Below are 9,099 nucleotides of genomic sequence, written 5' to 3'. Positions count from 1 at the left end.
TGTAACTAAAAAGTATTTACGATGATAATCGTTTTCATTCGAAACTGCTGTTTGCATCCTGCACAACTAGATCTGTCCAAATCGAAAGTAGATTGATGTATTCCTACGCTCTAAAATGTATTAACTATTTCTAATTTTAAAATGAAGTTAAGATTACCCTTCTAAATTTAGAACATGCTCTGAAATGGAAAAAAAATATTCATCTTATTTACTGTCACGTGTATTTATAGTACACTGTACAACGTGTCGTAGTCGGTTTATTTTACGACGTATGACATCCGGTTACATGTGAGCTGCTATTCGGTGACGCCAAAGATGTAAACACAGAGACAGAATGTTTGATAATTTAAAATTGGTGAGAATATGCGGGTATTCATCTACTTTTAATATACAATCGACTTTTATTTGAACTTTTCGTCAGGTTGTCAACGCAATCAGTTGCGAAAATTCAACCATTCTCGATCATTCAAATGTTCAAATGGTTTCATGCCCCATCATCGGCCATATTTACCACGCCTTTTGTGGCAACTTATTTACTTTAATTAAAAATTTTTTTTTAACAGAACTGTTAAGGTTTCAGTCGTAAATATGTATAAAATTTTACTATTAAACGATTATAATGTATTTTTTTATGAATAACTTGATATTTGTCGTATGGACACATACTATATGGAGGGCATTTTCTTACATGCTGTCCTGTCTTTAGCAAAACACTACAAATTAGGCTAAAACTCCTGTTTAGGGGATCCCTTAAATAGTGCTTTCTTTTTCTATTCATTATAGAATAATATGGGGTAGGCATTGCCTAAATCAGTGAGCGCCCTAAACTTTACCATACATGTACTGTCTGTGCGAGTCTCATAGTCATAAAAATAATGGCATTACAAAAAGGGGTGTCAACCCAGATGAAATTTGTTGCTTCACAAATGCAATATTTTTGTTTATATTTAGGCAGCAAGCAAAATCATTTTTTATATGAAAATCTGTCTTTTTAATTAATGGGGAGTTTGTTTTTAATAAATGAATAACTTGGAACAATTTTCCCCCAAAATTCCAACCCCATGAGCATACCCCTTTCCCCTTGCTCTCAAAATGGTACATAACTTTATATCACTTCGCAATAATTTACATGTTTTATCCCTTAAGGGCATTTCTAGCAACATCCATTTCAGTTTTGACCTGTCAGATCAATCTGTACAGATATCAGAAATCTTACAATTTTCTACGAAAACAAAATTCAGATGACAGCAATAAATTCCAAACAAGAAAATGATTGCCTTTCCTATCTTAGAAAAGCTATGCTTCAATATTGATTATATAATATTAAATTATATTTTTTTTTTCGGAGGCGGGTTAGGTTCTTGACAACAGCAACAGTGGAACAGTAAAGGAAGTATATTTTTATTTTCCTTCTTTTTTAGAAGAAATATTGGAAATCTTGTTCCATGGACAAACAGACTGTTGTTGAGACAACTCTTACTATGATAATGATAAAAAAGATATACATGTAAAAGAATTATACTTGATACTTCAAGAATTTTCAAAAGACCAACTGGGCCCATCCATAAAAATAAATGTAATAGCGACTCAAACCCATTATAATGGAGTAAATGTTATGAATAAATAAATAATATTTAAAACTAAAGTATGATTGTATGTTGATATCACTGATCCAAATACTATCTTGAACCATCGAGTATAAATGACAAACTGAAGAAATGGCATTGATTTTGAACAGGAGAAGGGATATGGACAAAGACAAAAAAGATGTTAAAATCCATTTAAAAGATGCAGGTTTGCAAAATTTAATGCACGGATAATTGGACAGATTAGGTTTCAAATTCCATACCAATATAAATGAATAATTATCCAATCGTTTGTTGTATTAAATTTTGTCACATTAAAATAATATTAAAAGGTTTTCTTTGGAAAAGAGCATGTAAAACTGAAATTTTGGTAGTGAGTAAAACTGATAGTTGGTAACTTTGGAAAAAAAGTCAGCAAAGCAGAACGGAATGTTAACTCGATTTTAAACTCATCAAGGTAGGCTCGCTTACCAAAAAATCAGCTCAATATCTGCAAGCGTTTAAAAAAAAGTGTCGAAAACTTAAATTTCGCTAAATTCAAGGGCAATAACTCTGACAAAAATAAGTGAAGCCAAACGAAAACCATACTTGATCTGCAACTCATCAGGGTAGACTCATATACCAAAAATCAGCTCAATATCTGGAAGCATTTAATAAAACAAAACAGCGAAGAAAATTTAAATTTCAGTATTTTTTTCAATGTTCAAGGGCCATAACTCGGACAATAATCAGCCAAGGAAAAACGAAATGTTAATTAGATCTGTAACTAATCTAATCAAGGTTGACTCAGATACTAAACTCGGCTCAGTATCTGCAAGTGTTTAGAAAAGTGCGGAAAACTTTTCTTCTGGATGGACAGACAGATGGAGTGCAAATGTAAAGTCCCCTTCGGCTAAAACAAAATGGCAAACAAGAAGAAACTAGATGAACTAGTAGGGCGTCCATGGGAGGGTTCTGGTGGTGGAAACACATTTTTATAGGAAAATTTTGTTACATGTGTGCTTAATGTACTGTAAAATTAGTAAATAACAGCCTAGAAACCACTTTTTTTATAATGACACTGTAACCCTATCTTTTCAAAATCTCTAGGTCTGCAACATTTAATAATTGTAATGTTTTTCCAGCTGTCCCTGGATTAAAAGACCCTTCTGACAAGTATATGTACATGTACATAGTCAGTTTTGAAAAAAAAAATATGTATACTTTTATTTTTCAGGTTGTTCTATGGAAAAAGTGATAGATCCATACAAATACAACAAATTTAGTACCAAGATATGTAGACCTTATTTTAGGTATTTCATGTATACATTTTACAGTTACAGAGTGTAAGTTCAATTGACATATTGACCTCTGACTCATTGTTTTAAAATGATTTGTAAGTACCAATTAATCTTAAATAGGATGGATTTTCCTAGAAAATGGTCTAAGGGGTTAACTTTTTAAGTGTTAAATAATTAACAATTTAGGCTTGTCGTCTGGATGGGGCCTCTATATTTTGAATCGATTTCTTTAGTAAATGATAAGTAGTAAGAAAAGCTTGAATAAGATTAATTTAAATTTTTTCAAAGAAAAGTGAAGGCAGGGGGGGGGGCTACTTTTTATTTGCGGTCATGTATTGGTCTGTAGGTGTTGTCGTTATTTGTAGGCACTTGTTTTTTTTTTTGTGCCATAATTGGAGTACTGGTTGGTATTTATTTATAAAATCTTATAATGTTACAAGGTTACAAACTCCAAAAGGAAGGTTGTATTGATTTTGGGGTTTATAGCCCAACCGTTTTAGAATAAAGGGCCTAAAAGGGGCATAGAAAAGCATTTGATAGAATTCAACTTCATAACTCCAGTACAAGCATAGGAATGTCTATGATATTGTTCCTTAATATTCTATAAAATGGTCAGACTTGGATTGATTTTGGGGGTAAAGATTTGAACTTTTCAGAAATTAGGGACCAGAAACATGTATTTTCTTGATGTCCAAACAATATCTTGACTATTAGGGAATGAATCTTTTTGAAATTGTATTTCATGGTAATATACATGTACAATGTACCACCAAAGGAAGAGTGGAATTAATTCTTGGGGTTGTGACTTGAGCCGAGTAAGAATAAGGAGTCACTATTGGGCCATGAAAAACAGTTTCTTTTATTATTTCTGGACAATAACTTGAGTGAAAAGAAATGGATCACTTTAAATTGTACCACAAGATGCCATTTTTCCACAGGAAATGTGGGATTGATTTTTACAGGTTTTTACTAGAACCATTTTGGAAGAATGGCAAAAAAGTGACTAAATTGGTTCTGGTAAAATGTTTATCTTGTGTCAAATATCTAATCGTAATCAAATTTCGTAGCTGTGTCAGGTTTAAATGGTGTGTCCATACTGTTTTTCAGGGTGTTTTCCAAATGTTCAGGGTTCAATCTCTGCAGTCATATCAAGCTGCACCTTGCAAAGCATTTTATTCGAGTTTACCTTCAAATTTGTAGCTGGCAGCAATACAAATATTTAATAGAATTGATTCTACAGTTGAGCATAAAAGGAGGGTTAATTCTATATAGGTATTGGAATTGAATATTTCTAAAGAGTAAAAATGTGTGCTCATGGGGTAAATGTTGCCATGCTCACCATGGTTGTTTGATTCAATCATCTCTCAGGGGCCAATTTTGAACTTAACTCCTTATTCTGCCCCCAAAATGGCATATTGAATGAAAAATCTTACAATATTAAACTGAAATCCCAATTCTTTATTTACCCTGAAAAGTTTGTTAATCAAATCAACAACATTGTCCTTATTTTAGGGTTGCAAAAAGAAATTTGTTTAAGGTAATGTGTATATTTTTTCACATACATGTATATACACATGTACATTATCATTTCAGCAAATTTTTTTTAACTTGCAAAGCTCTATCGTTTTTTTTTTTTTTTTCTTAAACATTGTTGTAGTTGCTTTAATTGGTTATTTTTTATTTCCTTTATATAATCCTAACACATTGAATTAGATCCAAATGGCTTTCCATATTGTTCTCACGAAAGAGAAAGTGAAAGTAGTTATAAATAGAAATGAAAGTAGTCCCAATATAAATGGCTTCCATTTAAATTCATTTTGAGTAATTTACAATTAAGTATAGTTTTAAGATTTAGAATCGGTTAAAAAGGGTAATTTGCACTAGATACATGTTTGTTAAATATGTTTGTTTACATTTTATAGGTAAATATGGACTTACAAAAGATGTGTATTTAATGGCAGTCTGGCACCTTTATATGCAAGATTCAAGAATTACAGTAATGGAAAAAGGTTTTTAAATGGCTTAGAAAGCTTGTGCTAAATGGGAGGAACATTTTGGTATATAATATGATGTTATTATGGCATACACTAATAAAATATTGAACTTTCAGTTGTTGGTTTGTTTTCCTTTAGCGGAACCTTAATGACATTCAAAAAATTGAAAGGATTTCTAAAGAAGAGTAAATGTGCTTTTAAATGATTAAAAGTATTTTTTAATATCGAATAATAAAGCGAAAATTTTGACAGGACGAACTTTTGCTGACAAAATAATTGCGATGAAAAGGGGGATATGTTGATAAATAAAGTTCACTATTCATAAAATGTGTCATTCAAGTCAAATAATGTTTACTTATTTTTTAAGCTTATACTCATTTTGATGTAACAATTACTTCATTTGAGCCAGTTAAAGTGGTAAAATCTTGACAGGACGGACTTGTTCTGATACATGATTTGTGTCGGTTTTTTTACGGGGTACGGTAAGAAAACATCAAATATTTGGATTTTAATTCATGTTTGTCACAAATCCTTAACATATTCTTAAAGCTTAAACTTTTTGGTATATTTTGTTGTACGGTGTATATGTTTTTGAAACATGTTCAGAAATCAATTCAAAATCTCATGAAACGAACTTTTTCTACAGGAAATTTTTAACTTGCTATCAAATATGGGAACAAACAATGTTATGTTTTCTCTAAGTGATAGATGTCTGTCAAAAAAGTTTTACATATTCGTAAAGCCTGTATTAAACGGTATATTTTGATATCAAAATATTTAAATTTGACAAAGTTAAAGGGGAAATATCTTGACAGGACGAACTCTTTCTCTTACGTAATTTGTGCAGTTTTAACGGGGATATGGAAACAAAACATAAAATATTTGAAATTTACTTAAGTCTGTCAAAAATATTTATCGGATTCTTAAAGCTTTTAACTGTTCTAGTCATTTTCATGTATAGATATTTGAAATTAATTTAGAGATAAATCCAAAATCTTGACAGGACGAATTTTCGGGGTGAAAGAGTAAGCAAGAGAATCAAGGTTATAGCGGTAATCAAAAGAATGTAATCCAGGGACAAAGACCAGACATGGAAAACAGACATACACAACAAAGAACATAAAGTAACTGAAATCATACATACAAAATAACAAAAGCAAATGAGCAACTCAGACTCCACTAAAAACTGGGAGCATGGACCAGGTGCACCTCTGCTTTTCTGGAAACACCCGACGAGTTGCTCATAAAAAGTCAAGTCCGGGGTAGACAAACGAGGGAAGGAAAACTATGACCCGTTGAATAAATCAGTTTTCATGGTGCTGATGGATACACTATAACGATCCACGATTTCATGATGACGACCATAAAACTTCTGTAGTGATGACTTCAATCTTGTAGCAACATAACCCTGTTCCAGAAGCCTATTTGTTAGAGTTCTAGCGCGATACAAAAAGTCTGCGTAGTTTTGGCAAGCTCTGGCATAACGTATGAGTTGTGATATGAACACTCCATACGACGGAGCCGAAGGGATGTTGCCACAGATGAAAGGGAAGTTGACAGTTCTGAATGAAAAGTCATCATATTTAAAGTGAAACATATTTATTTATCGACATAATTAGACCTATAAAATTAATATACACACAACGGGCACACCACGTGGATTAGTCCGAATTTCCTCTGACCCCGCAACTCTCCTCTTTTTTATTTGGATATTGATATGTCGAGTTGGGGTCAGAATGATGTGCCATACAAACAGTTTGAGATTCAGCGGTTCCGCGGAGTATCGCCCTTCACGCCCTTCTTACGACATACATTTTGAAATCGTGTAGGTGGTGCATATCTAGTTCGATTTGGGATTCATTTTTCTTTATGCTGATGTAACATTTATCGGCTATTTGTCATCATATCTCGGTAAAAAGAAGTTTGAAAGCCTTAACCCAGGGACAGCAGCCATTTACTTTCGATTTCCAACTTTGCGTGACGCAAGCGAGATTTGGTCGTATGCAAATAAGATTCCGTCATACACAGATGGAATAAGATTCCGTCATACACAGATGGAATAAGATTCCGTCATACACAGATGGTCACGTGAGATCAACAAACACCGCCTTCTTTGTGTGTCTAAACAAGCGTGTGTACTGGAACATCATGGAGTCGATAATTCAAAAACTGTTGCCTTTACAAAATTCTGGTTCAGGTCATAAAATGCTACTAACAGCATTTCCTGCATTTGGCTATTCAGTTAATTTTAACAGCCTGTCTCATTGTCAATATTTTTCTAATAAGCAAATGGAAACCAAGTGAGCGATTCAGTCTCTCTTTGGCCTCTAGTTATCCATTTATAATATTTCTATAATATAGTTATAAATATTGAATTTCAAATTGTTCTATCTAAATTTCTGCCATGTTGAGTAAGTCACAGTATTGTGGCACTATGTTTAAACATCACAATTATAAAGCATTTTGAAATGTTCTATAAAACAAATCTACATGTTCATTTTTTTAAACAAGAATCAAGGGAACCAAAATTCTAGCGGAAATCAAAAGAGTGTAATCTTGGGACATTTTGATAAGGAGATGTGCATTTCAGTAAAACATGAGTTCAAAAAATGGAAATGGGATATCATATTAAGAGAAGATCAACAAAAACAAGAAGTATTATTCTGGGGTCTAATTGAATTCTCTCAATATACAGAAATTTATTTTTAAAAAATGTATCAGTCATGCGACATTCGTCCTCATTAACACCAAGTCAAAATTTGGTATGTTATTTGTCCATGAGATCAAAGGTCAAGTTCATATGTCAACCACTCTAGTACGTGACACCTCGCCTTAATGAAATATAGCCCCATACCAAATATCAAATATCTAAGTAATAAGACAAAATAATTATGGCCCATTATGGCCAAGCTTTTGTATGTCATTTAACCTTAGAGGTCAAGGTCAAAGGTCTTCCAATCTAGAACATTACACTCTACCTTAATGTGATTTACTTACATACTAAATATCATATATCTGGGTAAAAAGACAAAAAAAAAAACGTTATGGCCAAGACAAACTTTTGTTTGCCATAATTTTTATTACTTGTTATTTGACCTTTGGATCAGATTTCAAGGTCAAAGGTCATCTACCTAAAACATTACTCTCTGCCTTGGTGTGATACACTTAAATGCCAAAGATCAGATATCATAGTAAAAAGACCAAAAAGTATTGCCATAGGGAAAATTATGTATCGTATTATGCCAAAATTTGTATGTGATTTGACCTTGAGGTTAAAGATCAAGGTCAAAGGTCACTTACTCTGGTACGCAACACTCTGCCCTGAAAGGATATACCAACACACCAAATATTAGAAGTCTAGGTCAAAAGACAAAAAAAGTTATAATAATATTTCCTTTCTAGTGCTGACAAACGGGTCTGAACAAAGTCTTTTTTCGTATATTTCAAAATGTCAAAAATTAGGAATTTTGGTTGCTATGGTAACCAGATCTACACCAATAAGTTTGCTTTGTACTTTATTGAAAATTCTTTTCTTTTAGACACACTTCATTAATATAATTATGTAGTTTGACAAAATTCTACCATCAGAAACATAAAATAAGACTAAAATTGTGATGTTTTTGTGATAATTAGGCCCTTAATTCGTGGTTGCTAAGGAGTGGTCGTTGTTATTGTAACGGTTAAAATATGTTTTTTATTTTTTCATTTTATTTATTGTTTTTCCAATATATCCAACTGATTTAAAATCAATTTGGATAAAACATCTGACATCGATACATCACCCACTTCATGATTTTTAGGCAAACTGCTACTTAAGTAAGGCTGTCTTAAGTGCTATACCAGACAAGGAGAATACTTGTCACTTATACTCTTTTCAATATATGTCGATGATTTAGAAGACTTTTTTTCAAGAATCGTAACATTCATGAACTGAATCTTTTAAAAGAAGAAATTGAAACTGAACTCTCTCATTTTTAAAATCGTATTATATTCCAACGACATAGTGTTACTATCACAATCAGAATCCGATCTACAAAAACAACTTGATGCACTTTATGACTACTGCACATTGTGGAAACAAAGTTAATGTTAGGAAAATAAAGTTGTTGTTTTTTTCAAAATATCAGGATGTCTAAAGTTTTAATGTTCAATGATACATCTCTTAATACGGTTGATATTTTCAATTATTTAGAAATATTGTTGTCAAGAAGAGGTAGCTTTTCAAAAGCGAAAAAGGCA

General features: G+C 32.2%; 1 long non-coding RNA gene across 2 annotated transcripts; it reads left to right on the top strand.

Annotated features, from left to right (window-relative positions):
* Nucleotides 1-288: 288 nt before the first annotated feature.
* On the top strand, nt 289-4,975 carry LOC148599754 (uncharacterized). Of its 2 annotated transcripts, none has more exons than XR_015918214.1 (3): nt 289-355; nt 2,803-2,878; nt 4,789-4,975. It is a non-coding gene; the product is annotated as an uncharacterized LOC148599754 (long non-coding RNA). The 2 variants fall into 2 exon arrangements; XR_015918213.1 differs by having other exon boundaries at nt 297-355; nt 1,349-2,878.
* The last annotated feature ends 4,124 nt before the right edge of the window (nt 4,976-9,099 follow it).

This window comes from Perna viridis, chromosome 13 (genome assembly GCF_037379345.1).
Source record: "Perna viridis isolate PV_CMFRI_1.1 ecotype Kerala chromosome 13, ASM3737934v1, whole genome shotgun sequence".
NCBI lineage: Eukaryota > Metazoa > Mollusca > Bivalvia > Mytilida > Mytilidae > Perna > Perna viridis.
The sequence above is the reverse complement of the archived record's forward strand: the minus strand, read 5'-3'. Positions and strand labels throughout refer to the sequence as shown.